The sequence below is a fragment of the Cydia amplana genome, chromosome Z (genome assembly GCF_948474715.1).
Source record: "Cydia amplana chromosome Z, ilCydAmpl1.1, whole genome shotgun sequence".
Lineage (NCBI taxonomy): Eukaryota > Metazoa > Arthropoda > Insecta > Lepidoptera > Tortricidae > Cydia > Cydia amplana.
Window position 1 is genome coordinate 33,722,153 of NC_086096.1, and position 15,060 is coordinate 33,737,212.

The following is a 15,060-nucleotide window of genomic DNA, read 5'->3' on the forward strand; positions in this document are numbered from 1 at the left end:
TTATATTGCCTAACTTTTATTAACCTGACGTTTGATTGACGCGAGTGTAAATACGGGTTATTGAGCGATTACGAGGCGCCCTGAACGAGCTGCCGTCAGGTGATGGAAAAACTTTACTTTGACTTTAAGAGCGATGTTTGAAGCCTAAAAACTCGTATATATTATTATTATTATTTAAACTTTATTGCACAGTAAAAATATACAGTGACAAAAGGCGGACTTAATGCTACACGGCATTCTCTACCAGTCAACCTTTAGGCGAAACAGAGAAACATAGTTGGTGCGGGGTATGTAAAGAACACTAAAACTTGATGCTTAAAATTAATAGGCACAAATATAAATGTAATGTGAAGATATAATAAGGTATATATAAGAAGGTATATATAATATTATTTAATAAGTAAAAATCCAATATGCTTAAATATAAGTGATGACTGTGTTTCCCTACCTCACACGACATGGGTAGACGTAGCTTATGCCTTACTTAGGTAGGTACTAAAGTGGAATTCAATAAGAAGTGCAACTAACGTAAACAAATATGATTTTCTTAGCATTTGACATATAGCTTAACATTTTACGAAGGTTCTTTTCATTTAAATATTAATATTTACATTTAAACAAATATATTAATTTGTCCTTACTAGATTTCGAATTCCCTAGCCAATAGCGGTGCTTAATAGGGATGTACGTATCTGAAGATTGCGCGTATAACTAAGAATTATGACGATATAAGAAGTCTGGTGTTTAAGCGCTGGATTTCTGTTCACATGGACCAGAATAGAAAATGACTGCACCATGTGCGATCTTAATTATAACTGATGTAACTTAATTTATTTTGACATGATTGGCACCCCTTTACTGTGTCAATACGCTTTAAATTAGTTCTAATTTTTTGTATGCAATATGTGGATGGGTATCCTTAACTGCCTGAAATAAAAGCTTTTTATTTATTTATTATTTATTTTATAAGGTCGAAGTTTGCGCCGCGTAAAACGTCTGTGACAGAAGTGAGCACGCTAAATGTAACGTACCTAGCGTATTTGCCCAAATATTCATCTGTAGGTATATGTTTCTTTTAAACGAAAATGACAGCAAAAATACGACAGCCAAGTTTGTTTGAGGGTATAAAAGCATAACACCGAAACGAGCTTACACGTGCAGAAAATTACGTTATTACAGAGCTCTTCAAGACGGTCTTGATGCATTTATTATAATTTTATTACCTCATTTCGTTTAATACGATAACTGTAATAAGGCACCCGGGTGCCCGAGGTGTGGCTTCCCTGCTCGCATAGTCAAGTGCGTCGTAAATAAATAGGTGGACCACTGAATATTTATACATATTCCTTCCAGCCGGCCTGAACTTTCCAGAGTGTGGGAACATAATTCCGATACTTACTTCTAAACTTTGTAGAAATAAACTCATCTGCCGCCGCGTAACTTCAGTTTATCTTACCTTTAACGAAGTGCCGATTTAAGTCAATTGGAATTGATGTTTTATTTAACCAACGTGTTAAAGGTAATTACATGCCATTCAAGTTTCAATCAACGTTGTTTCTCATTAGTGTCACTGTCATCGTCATCATCTAGCAGCTTAGCTTATTACAAGCCTTTGCTGCAATTCCAGACGCTTAATTACATACTAGTATTTTATACAATCGTGATATAATGGAGAGCTTTTCAGTCGAGTACCGTGTTTAGGCAACGAAGCTTGCTAAGTTGCCTAAATAAGGTACGAGATTGAATAGCTTGATTATATCACTATTGTATACAATACTTTTTCTACGAGTCAACAAAAAAAATAGTTAAAACTAGTAGAAGAATCATATATGTAGGTAAAAAAACCGAAAGTATACAGCTAAGATGCGCGAGCAGCCGCGATACCTTCATACTCGTACGCGACCCGGCCCCCACGCCCCGCGCCCCCGGCCGGTTGGTCAACGACACCTTCTCGTAACTCATGAGGCCCTGGTACTTGCTCCGCGCTTTCGATTGGTCAATTTGATTATAGTTGACTAAACTGTATCGAAATGAATATTATAGTTGAGTTGGGGTCCCATAGTGGAAAAAGTATGCGATTTCACTTTGGTATACGAAGTCTTAATTCAAGCATTGCAGTCGACGAGTAGAAAAATATATTATCACTTATCAGTGACGTTACCGTTGTACTAGTAGATTTTCTAATACCCCGTCCTTGGCATACAAACAAACATACACAGTAGCCTACAGACACCAGCAGCTTCAGATGCAGCATTTTGGCGTGCTCCTTTCTTTAAGCAGTTATGAAGTGTTATGTTTACAAAGCCATAGTTTATTGTATCTTACTTAAGCAATTGCTTATATTTTTTACTCTTTTTCATTATCACTTTCATTACCTAGAACACCTAATTTTAAATAGGACACTCTTTTGCCATAGTCACGTTATTTAAAGTTCATATTTTGGCTTATACCGGATTATTGTAAATTATATAATAAGTCGAAGCTAAACTAGTACAACGGAGCTTTCTATCGCTCACTGCTATAAAAATGCTAAGCCGATATTTAGGTGTAGGTACTGGACTTCAAAATTAGTGTCAGTCCAAAAAATGTATTTATGCTTACTAGTATTCTCAGAATAATAGCATAAAACAGCAAATGCTGCTCTCAACTCGTCCTAGGCCAAGTAGTAACCTGCACCGTCCACACGGTTAATAAGATTGCCGGCTGCATATGTACTCGTACATAGCTATTGTTCCCTAGCGGCCGGCTGGACACAATTACGAGACTGTCATTTGTTGCCGTCACTGTGCTACGGTGGACATGTCATTTTCTTTTACGTCTGTGCAGAAAACATGCAATTACATAGACATTGTTTAATATAGGCTCTGCAAAAGCCTTTACTGTTTTGCATACATGAGTAAGTTTTCTTTTTGAAGCTATATAGGAACAAGAAATAGTAAACCTACTAGAACATTTTGTAGGTACAAAGAATTTAATTTCCAACCCATTTCGTACCTTGTCACAGTGACAATTAATATGAAATTTGATACTGTTGTCACTGTGACAAAGTGACAAAGTACAAAATTGGTAAATTAAATTCTTTGACTTGTACCTGTCTACAGTAAGTTGCAATATGCAATGGAATTTAATGTAGATATATTCCCTAGTGGGCGGCTAGGGTATATAGGTACCTACTTTAAATTCCATTATTAGCTTAGTAATATATTTACTCCCACTCAACATCGTACAGCCCTAGTAGCACGGTCGCATTTTTTTTGTTTATCACCATGCCTGTCACGTTCTAACAAGTATGTAAGTGCGAAAGTGACGAGCATAGTGATAGTCGATAAAAATGGAACCGTGCTGAGCCCGCAGCTAGGTATATAAAATAAATGTTCAAATCAAGAACTGAATTCGCTTTGCACTGTCACGAAATCAAATATTATGGTCAAACAAATATTGCCGGAAGCGCTGAAGCTTATTTAATTAATTAATTCAATGATGATTCAACACTTCATAAACGTCAGATGACTATTTTATTCGGACAACTCTTTGGAAAACACGTAACAATGGACGGTCAATTATAACTATAAGTTATATAACGACCAATCAATGTACCTACTCGTAAATACAATGGAATACGCATTTGATGTAGGGTATAATATGATAACATATGACATATGATACGAATTAGATAGTAACAATATCAGTTCGCCGTGGTCGCACATATATCTACGTATCGACATTAAGAGAGATATTATACTGATATAATTAATTTGTGTAGGGGCCCGATTCGGATTTTGTAATAGACATCTATTAGATAGATATCTTTTAGTCATCGCCAAGATACGATAACGATATGTTTAAGATCTAACCTAATTTGACATTTCCGCGATTCTGGAGATACTCTTGAACGATTTCCACAAGATATTACTTAGAGATCTAATTCACATCTAATAGATATCTAACATGATCTATCGTAAAAGTTACATTGGTTGCCCGAATTGCGCTGCAAAAGAGAACTAGTTGAAATCTAAACTATAACGTATCTAGAATGGATCTAGTACGTGTCGTCTCTTGTGAATATCTTGAAGTTCGAATACGGCAGTATGTGTATTATTAGTTCCTTAATCAAGCATTTGTTACTAGCATCGAATAAGTATATTACATATATACCTATAATATCATACATATCTAAGATTCCACCAGAGGTTTAGCCACTATCAGTTTGTATTTGACAGGTACGTGTTGAAGAAAAATAACCCGCATGATTAAGTAGGTATTCCAAGTGAACTCCTTCATGCCACTTCTACTAAACGTGCAGTGCAGTTAACAGACAAAAAAAAATACACTGCCATTTAATCAAAATCAAAGCCGTACGTGACAAGTAGATACTACTGCACTGATCGTAGGCGTAGGTTGACGCTTGGTTACTTAATTCTTCATGTATTTGACTAAATTTATATAAAACACACATTTTTGAAGTGAAACTTCTTTAGCGGCGCTGTGCACAGTGTGCACTTTTTGAGATGGGGAAAAAATGTTAAACTCGAGGCAGCGTAAGACGATCACGTGACCTGATCTAAAAACTGTTACATGTAATGTCATCGAGTTTTTCTTTATTGATTTAAATGCCATCTAGTGAGTTTCGCCCTAACTGGTATTAATATAACTCGAGTACTAACAGTGATGTGCTTAGGGGTTTCAAGTAATTAACGCTAAGGCTAGATGGCGTTAACCTCAATTATACATAGTGCATTTTCTAGTCATTGAGTTTTCACTTCTGCCGGCACTCCCTGAGTGCAACCCGTTGTTTTTTTTTTCTTTAATGTACTGTAACTGCTGTTTTAATCAGGTTATTACGAAACAGCTAGGGCGCGAATAGAACCCTGACTATAAGTTGGCCTAAACGGTAAAAACAAAACATCTTTAAGTTAAATACCATATTTAACTAGACCAATAGAAGTTGTAAAAAAGTATGAAAGAATTGCTTTTTTTATTTTTTCAATAAGTAAGTGTGCTTAATGAAAGGGCTTTCATTAAAACCGCATAATTGCCTACGGAGTAAAATGTAAATTGGTTTATTTACACTTTTAGTAATTTCTGCTGTTGTCCCAAATGACGCCCATAATATACACCTTCGTAACAAGGCTTGAGGCAAATTGAATCCAACATATTTACAAAGACGTATTTATGCGAATCGACATTTCGTACGGCCAGCTTTCACGTGGGGTCGCCAGCGCCACAAATTGCGTTACACAGGTTTGCTGGCGTGGACCCAAGAGCCCGAGAGAACAGACCTTTTCCTTTAGTATAAATTTGACTAAGCCAGGAATCGAAAAGATACTGAGATTATTGTCCTTACAGATTTATCCCGTTATTCATAAACGTTTACTAAAGTTGACAAGCCGATAATAATTGTTTGTCCCTTTCCGACGTATTGGTATGATGGAAAGGGACCAATCATGAATATTATATGCAACAAAATAAGAACAATTAATTGCCGCAGCAACCGTCACTCTAAGTGTAAGGCCTGAGTGGACGCTCAAAGCGGAGCGTTTGGCGGGGCGTGCAGCGTGGCGTCGGGCTCACAAGTAATTTGAGCAGCGTGCACTAAGGCCGCATTTGTTTAACATGCACGCCGCACGCCCCGCCCCGCTGCACACCCAGCTCGAGCGTCCATCAGGCCTTACACGAGTTGGTTAAGCTTATATAGAGCAGATCTGATATACTATTGGCGGACATTATAAAGTGACGAGTCTCATCTAACTGGCGTCTAAGCTACCACGTAAACGGGGAGTCACGATTGATCGTACCGAGAAGATGAAGACGTGAGATTTGTATCCATGGTGACCAGAGGTTCGAACGGGCCTTATTTCTGTATAAAGGAAGTATCGCTTCGACAGTTATATTTATAAAGGAGTTCTATCGATTCCTGTGTAAACCTGATGTTGCGTTTACGATGCGGAAACAGATTTATCCCCAAGTTCAAAACAACGTAAATTGGTTTGAACTCGGGGATTGGAGATTGTATTTCGACATAATCATACTTATAATTTTTTGCAGCTGAAGGAAGGTTTTGCTAATCATTCTCTTTTATAGAAATTTTGTTGTATAGTAGGTTTCTTATAATTTTACAATATATATAGGTAGGTACATATGTCGGCTTCTAGAATGCAGTGATTTGGCGTTATCGTATAGGTATCGATTAAAGTGGCTTCTCATCCGTAAAGAAAAATTGCAAGACTTAATGTCTTAGAAGATAAATTAATATGATGAAATAAATATAATATAAAACAGTTAAATGAATTATTATGTTGTTTATAATAGGTAGGTACACAATGTGGAAAAATAGGATCTAAAAAGGGTAGGTAAAAGGATGAAACAATTACGCGAAAGAGAGTGTTGAGTATTACCAAAGAGTAAATGTAAGTATGTAATTTAAATTTTTTATATGGGGCATTATCTATGAAAAGGGACCTTATTGTCGATGGCGCTTACGTCGCACAGCGTCGCGCGGCATTGTATTTATATCGGAGCATCGTTAATAATGGCGTAACCGCCATCGACAATAAGGTCCCTTTTCATAGATAACGTCACATATGACTATCTTGGATTAGTGATGCCAGGAGCTGAAATAAAACAATATCGAATACCGCCCGTGAACGTAGTAGACCCGCTCAACAGGTAGAGCGAGCGCCGCAACAATAAAAGGGATAAGATTTTATGGCAGTAACAATTTATACAGGGGAAGTTTTCTCTCTTACAATATTCGTATTTCATTCGTTGACAACGAATATAGGCAGGGCATTTCACAAAACTGTAATAGTTATTTGTTTTACAGGGGGGCAAAGTTGTTGTTTAACCGCTCGTGCTAATATACCTGAGCAAGCGAAAAATTCCAAAATTGCTCTCTATACTCGTGGTTCGAAAAATAGAATCTTGAGCGTTGCGAGTGTTTTAAAGCACGAGGGTTAAATAAAAATGTCCCCAGAGCGAAACACACAATTTTTCACCACACCAACCCGAAGAAAATATTAACTGTAAGTAAACAAAATTAAACCAAATCAATTCCAAATGAAATATTTGTCATTCAAAATCATCATTTAAAAGTCAATTCTACCAGCAAACATAAGAAAACAACTCAAAATTATAAAATGCAACTTTGCTATCAGTTTTTGAACAATCAAGAGAGCCTTTACCAGTTGGTGTGATTAAAATAATATTAAGACCAGTGTTTTATTTTTCCCAAAAATATGAATACTAATGAAAATGTCCAAAATCTCACCTCTGACACTAAATACATAGGATTTCAGGTGAAGCGTCCCTCCTGCTAAGTGCTACGTAGTTATTGTTATTGCGCACAGAACTGATTCCTACAGCAATTCAACTTGTGTAACAGACTGATACATTTCAATATTAGCGGTCCTACTTACGTTTTTGAACTAATATATCACACTTTATGCCATTACTAAGTTTAAGTCCTATTACGTGCGCTTGATAGAGGGAGTGAGCCGGCAGCAAACTTTCACGTCATTTTATAACGATTGAAATAATTATAGTTGTGTTTTGGCGTGTTTATGGTCTATCATCATGGCAACTTTGTGACTGTTTAGACAGTGGGGGCGTTTAGAAGGGGCTTGAAATGTGTTGAAAATTTGACAAAATAAAAAGCCAGTATAGGTTTTACTCATAGTATAAAATGTTAAAGGAAAAGTAGTACAAATAAGTATGTGATTACTGATAAGGGAAAATGAAAATCATGGCACGAGAAAGTAAAAAAGCAAGATGGAAAGAGTATGCAGAGCTTTATGAGGAAAGGTATACTACGGATTGCATTTTTTACATTTTCTGAACCAACCTAAGTTGCCCTGTCGGTGCTTACACCATGTATACCTACTGTACAAAGTGAATGTCATTTTTGACGTTTTTATCTCCACAAGAATAGACTCCATTGACACCATAAAATATATGATGATGGTAACTATTTCATAATGCTATATGTATCGCCGAAAGTGAGAATAATCGTCACAGCCGTCTGCAACATTTCATTCCCTAAGGAGCGATTTGCGAGGAACCCCCAATTTTTCTCCCAACAAGCCCGTCTGCGCCATAATGAAATTTTATAAGTGGTTGCGCCCAATAACCACGCTACTAGGTGTATTAGGGAAGCAAAATGTACACGTCCCATATTTCAGAGGGTTGAGATAATGAGAAGTAAGACGAAATTGTCTCTAATTATCCGTTGGCTTTTCTGTACATGTATTGTACTTTAGAAGGCTACGGAATTAGATATTCTCTCTTCTATAATACTTGATGAAGGCGAAGCGTGATGTTACACGTGCTCATTAAAGTTTTTCATATCAACCAAATATCGAAAATCTTGTCAACTAATACATACGAGGGGCGTTCAAAATATTCTCGGTATTGATATCTTACGACCTCTTCTAAAATTTCTTTCGTTACTGGCCGCTAAGGTTTATTCATTGACATTAAAAAAAAGTATAATTCGAACCGAGATAGTCTTTTGTTTTTCTGCAATTGCTGAACAAACATGAACATCATGTGCGAATTGACAATGTTAACTAAATTAGAACATCGATGCGTGATAAAATTCTTGACAAAACAGGGTAAAAATCAAAAAACCATAAAAGAGGAAATGGATTGTGTTTACCGTGAGTCTGCTCCTTCTTTATCTACCATTCAAAAGTGGTCAAGCGAGTTTAAACGCGGAAGGGAGAGTATTGAAGATGACCCTAGACCTGGCCGGCCTGTAGTAGCTACTTCACAAGAAAATATTGATAAAGTGGAAAAACTTATATTGGAAGATGGTCGAGTGAAGGTAAAATCTATAGCACAAGTAACCAATCTCTCTATTGGTACCGTACATGATATTATACATGACCATCTTAATATGTCAGAAATAAGTGCAAGATGGGTTCCGCGAATGCTGACTCGGCTTCAAAAAGACATGCGTGTAGCTTGTTGTTCCGATTTTATTGACCTGTGCGGTGAAAATCCTGATGAGGTGCTGCAAAGAATAGTTACTGGAGATGAAACCTGGGTTCATCATTATGACCCAGAGAGTAAACAAGAGTCCATGCAGTGGCACATTAAGGGTTCAGCTCATCCCAAGAAGTTCAAGGTCATCCCTTCAGCTGGCAAGGTCATGGCCACGATATTTTGGGATTGTGAAGGAGTATTACTGATCGATTATAAAGAAAAAGGTGTAAATATCACAGGACAGTACTACGCTAACATTCTACGTCAATTAAAGGATGTAATTAAAGAAAAGAGGCGAGGAAAGTTAACCAAAGGTATTCTGCTTCTGCATGACAACGCCCCCGTCCATACTGCTCATATTGCCAAGGCAGCTATTGTTGAATGTGGGTTTAAAACTGTTACTCACCCACCGTATAGTCCGGACTTAGCCCCCAGCGACTTCTTTTTGCTCCCCAATCTTAAAAAGGATCTGCGTGGAAATAAATTTTCTGACGATGAAGCATTGAAGGCGGCAGTGGAGGAGCATTTTTACACGAAAGATAAAAAATATTTTTACGAGGGATTAAAAAAAATAATTGATCGATCTTTTAAGTGTATGAACATAGGGGGGGAGTATATTGAAAAATAAAAATATCAAACTTTTCGTACTTGTTTGTTTTCACCCCACGTATATAAAATGTATACGACTGCCTAGATCTTTACAATCTTACTAAACCATCTTATTCTGAAATCTCTCCGCATGACAAGATTGATTTGATAAATAATATTACACCTTGAAATTTACTTTGCGCGGTTCTCTCTTAGTTAATAATTTAAAATATAGAAGATGTTTCGATTAATTTAAATTACCCCGCAGTCTAAATGCCCCCCTGCACCTTAGTTATTTTTAGTCACAATTATCAAAACAAATATTTCTAGACGATGTTGCCCTGAAAGGAAAATTCCGCTGAAGATTGTTGCTTCCTAGTATTTATTTCAATTTCAGGTTTCTCACCCTACTTTATAAGTCAGATCAAAAGTTTGCTGTTGTTCCACATCAAAACGGTTTTCTTTGATATTCAAAGTTGTCTCGGGCTAAATAAACACGCTAATCTTTTTATAACACGTCGCGAGCTCAAAGATGCGAACTCAGTTTTACTCATTGCATTTACTGAGCGTAATAATGTCCCATTTAACCGCTTTCCTGATACAAATTAAGAATTTCAGTACTAATTGTCGAGATTGGTTGACTTCGAAGTTTCTAAGAAAAGAAACAGTTAATTTTCGTATGTGCTCCAAACTTAGCGCAGACTTCTTACTGACGACACGGTAAAAGTACCGATTTATGTGATTTCCCATTGTATACTTTATAAATAAATACTCACCCATAGGTAAATATTGTTTTCGTTAGATCACCAAAAAAATACGTGATAACAAATTATTTTACCTATTGTTTTCTTATCACTGTCAACATCCGTCCGGTAACACCAAAATGGTATTTATCCAGGCACTCTATTAAATTGGAGCGGAATGATAAATAGTACGGCACACTTTACAACTGTCGATAAAATATTGAACGATTGGTAATATTGAATCGGCTGAATGAGTTTTTACAATACGAGTCTGCCGCCTCGTATAAACAGCTTTAAAAAAAACTACAGCATGAACGCTGTCTATTCATCTGGAAATTGCAATTCCGCAGACGTCCAAATAATAAATCCTATTAAACGATCAAGGCATTAATAACAATGTAAAAAAGTAAAAAATACATTACTTACATTTATAAAAAGAATACAGCCATGTCAAATAATAAGTTAATCAGAATAACTTCTTAGCAACCATTTTACGGACCTGCCGAAGTAGTGGCTAAGTGCCTGCCATATTAAGATTTTTAGGGAAAAGGGGGAAAGTAGTGACGTGCGGGTGATTGTTTCTCCCCGATTTTAACCTCTGCTGGTGACAGAAAATTAGCTTAAGTAAATTGAGCTAGATACATCTAAAATAGTTGTTACGTATTAAAAAGTAACGTACTTCTACTGCATAGTTAAAGCATTAATAAAAACTGGTAGCCTTATCCGGATTCACTGGTATACCTAGACCTACCAGCCATAATTGCCGCCCAACCACTTCTAGCTACCGTTTATCGGCTTAACATTGCTCACTAGATACGAACTATGGATTAATGTATTACCATAGAGAAAAAAATACATAGATTGCTCACTCCATACATCAGTTTTAGTACCCAAAAGACTATTAGCATCTAGCATCGAGTAGCGGAACTATCAGTACTGCTACTTGACAATAGATGTAGCAGTACTGATAGTTCCGCTACTCGATGCTAGATGTAGACACTGAAATTAATAGTCTAACTGATGTATATGGAGTGAGCACTCTTGTCTTACTATATTTCTCTATGGTATTACCAAAAAAAAGGTGTTTCTCCGGCGTTACACCATAAATCGTCTGGAATAGATGCAAGGGCCAATGATGATTCACTAACGTACAGACATCGGCAATCGGCTTATCAGGGATCTAAGTTCCAACAAATAGTTGATACGTAATACGTATAACTGTGCTACGTTGCATTCTAGCAGGCTTGTTCCACTAGAGCAAAGATTCATTGAGCGCAAGGTACCTATGACTATAATGCCGAATATTTTGGTACTTAAGAAGAGCTTCGACTACATTTAGTATACCTATATTGTATGTAAGCATATAAAATACGACCGGGTTTTACTAATTAAAAGTTACTTTCTGAAATTGCTCGATTGACATAGGATAGGCTACAATTTAAGCAGACTTTAAAAAAAAAGATTGTAAAAGTAACGATTAATACCTACTTGACCCGATAAAAAAAATCACATTAAATATTATTCAGGGCGGAAACTCGTAAAATTCCGAAAATGTGGCTCTTATAAAACCATTCAGGTGTTAGAATCGTTTAATCCATTCCCATGGCTAATTTAAAGCAAGTGCTGAAGAAAAAACTCGGCAAGCGCCCAATCAAGTGGAACCAGTTAATAAAATCTTGGTGTTTGCACAGAAACTGAAGAGAACATAATTTAGTGAGAATTTTCCACAAGTTCCGGGACCTGTTGATATCGTCGCCCCATTCCTATTCGCCTTCCCTCTCTATTTTTCCCGGGCGATTGATCCGATTTTAAGTTATTTACGTAGCTAAGATAATGAATTATTTGAAGGGGTGTTTACAAAAACAACATAACTGACTACACTGGTTGACACCTGAAACGATTAACAATGTTCTTAAAAAAGTGTCAACCGCTCTAAGCAGTTATGTTGTTTTTGTAAACATCCCTTCATTTGTAAACATAATACGATGCAAAATGGCAGGTGTTAACCAGAAATGCTAAATTGAAAATGCATTTATGATTCTTTATCACCTGCAATTTTATTGTAATTCATAAGCCTTAATACACTATTTTTTTTATGAAATCACACATACCTATTTGGAAAATAAGCATCGTAATAGACATTTTAAATCAAACGTAAGTTTGTTTAGCTTTAAAGGTGTTTTATAAATAATAAAAGGAATATCTAGTTTTCCAGCTCGTTGGGTGGTTAACTCAGAGCGGCTAGAGTGGCGAAAGACTTAATATATTCAACTATACATGGTGTCGCTTGCACTGCAGATTAAACGAAAGCCAATGATAGAAGACCTATTAAGAAAGAAGAATTACTGTAAAAACATCCGTTAACGGGTTTTTGAATAATGTACTCGGAATTCTACAAAACATTAACACAATTATAGTTGTACATTTTACACAGTTTCAGTTTTTCAGTCGAGAGCGTGGAGTAACTGGCTAGATTGTTCATATGAATAAGTAGATGATTTAATTAACTGAAACCAACTACACATTTACAAAGACCACAATTACCAACACCATTTACTTATTTTGTTCCTGCATACCTACAGGTAAGGTCTTAATTAATATCAGTAATAACAGTGCCATTATGACTTTGAGGGAACGCAGTTGATTATATGACTTCCCTGAATCCAGTCCACTGGCTACGCAATATCAGATATCTTCTTTGCGAAGTAATTTTGCACGTTCTAAAAGGCTCTTTATAATAAAATGCAATATGGGAGTCCAGAAAATTATTATAGTAATTGAAAATTCAAAATTCTTATTCACGAATTAGTTGTGCAAAATTTATCAAATGCTTTAAATATTTTTTTCCATAAGCCGTAAATACAAATTATAAGTATAAATTTATTGCAGTAAAAGACAGGTTAAACTAAATAAAATTAAATATTTAGGTACCTACCTATTTTATTTAAATATAGACTCGGGAACATTTGTACTCATCACACATTAGAGCACAGGTTTTTTTTAAATGTATGAATGCAGTTTTCTTGTTATTAAAAATCGACGACTTGAATCCTAAAAACAGATCTTCGTATGTCTTATAGTTTCAGACTTTCCCATACTGACCGATCTATATTGGCCATCCTATATACATCTTAAAACAACTGAACATAATATTTTTATGCGGTTTTCATCTATCAATAGAGTGATTCTTTTCTTGGTGTATATGTGTAAAGGGTAACCTGTGCAAAACCGGGGTGGGTCGCTAGTAAAGACTGTTCAGAAACACTGCGTGCAACTTTTTCAAAAGAATTGTACCTACGGCATTAAATACTTAAGTTAGTTATTTTATTGGATTAGCCAATACATGCAAGTTGCTAAAGTTCAATTTTAACTTAATTTTACTTACTATTTACCACAATTTAAAAGAATTTGGCTTAAAATCGCCAATCTCCCATTACCCGAATTTTGATTTGCAAATTCGTCCGCTCGATATTGAAATCCAATTTGCATGGAATTGATTTTGGTGGGTACCTACTCAGGGATGTTGCGGATGCCGATTTTTTGACATCCGCGGATGCGGATGCGGATGCGGATTTTTAAAGGCTCACATCCGCGGATGCGGATGTCAAGATTAGGTACTTAGAAAACGTCAAATATTACATTTTTAGGGTTCCGTAGCCAAATGGCAAAAAACGGAACCCTTATAGATTCGTCATGTCTGTCTGTCTGTCTGTCTGTCTGTCCGTCCGTATGTCACAGCCACTTTTCTCCGAAACTATAAGAACTATACTGTTGAAACTTGGTAAGTAGATGTATTCTGCGAACCGCATTAAGATTTTCACACAAAAATAGAAAAAAATCAATAAATTTTGGGGGTCCCCATACTTAGAACTGAAAATCAAAAAAATTTTTTTCATCAAACCCATACGTGTGGGATATCTATGGATAGGTCTTCAAAAATGATATTGAGGTTTCTAATATCATTTTTTTTCTAAACTGAATAGTTTGCGCGAGAGACACTTCCAAAGTGGTAAAATGTGTGTGTCCCCCCCCTGTAGCTTCTAAAATAAGGGAATGATAAAACTAAAAAATATATATAATGTACATTACCATGTAAACTTCCACCGAAAATTGGTTTGAACGAGATCTAGTAAGTAGTTTTTTTTTAATACGTCATAAATCGCCTAAATACTGAACCCTTCATGGGCGAGTCCGACTCGCACTTGGCCGGTTTTTTATTTAAAAAAAAACGAAACGTTTAGTCGTTGAACAAGAATATAGGTGCGTTATATTTAATAAACAGTAACTTGGCTGACTTTTCTGGATCTAGACGATTTCGTTATAGGTAATTACGAAATTACCTAGCACTTACGCCGCCGCTAAGACGTTCCTGTACCGACTTGTTCGACATCCGCATCCGCATAAGCTCCGCATCGATTTTATGCGGATGCGGATGCGGATGCGGATGTTGAAAATAATGCGGAAGTTCCGCGGTTGCGGATGCGGATGCGGATGTTCGCAACATCCCTGGTACCTACCTAATACTAAAATATCGTATAGTATTCAGTTGTTTAATTGTAAATGCGACTCTATGCGCATAACAATAAGATCGATTTAAATTTCGTCCTTAGTGATGATATATTGCAACCTAAATTAAATGACATGTCTGGCAGATGGACAAAATCCAAGAGACGCAGTACTCGCAGACATAATGATAGTCAAAGTGTTGAAATATATTCTATCCAAATTAATTTTTTTAGTGTACATT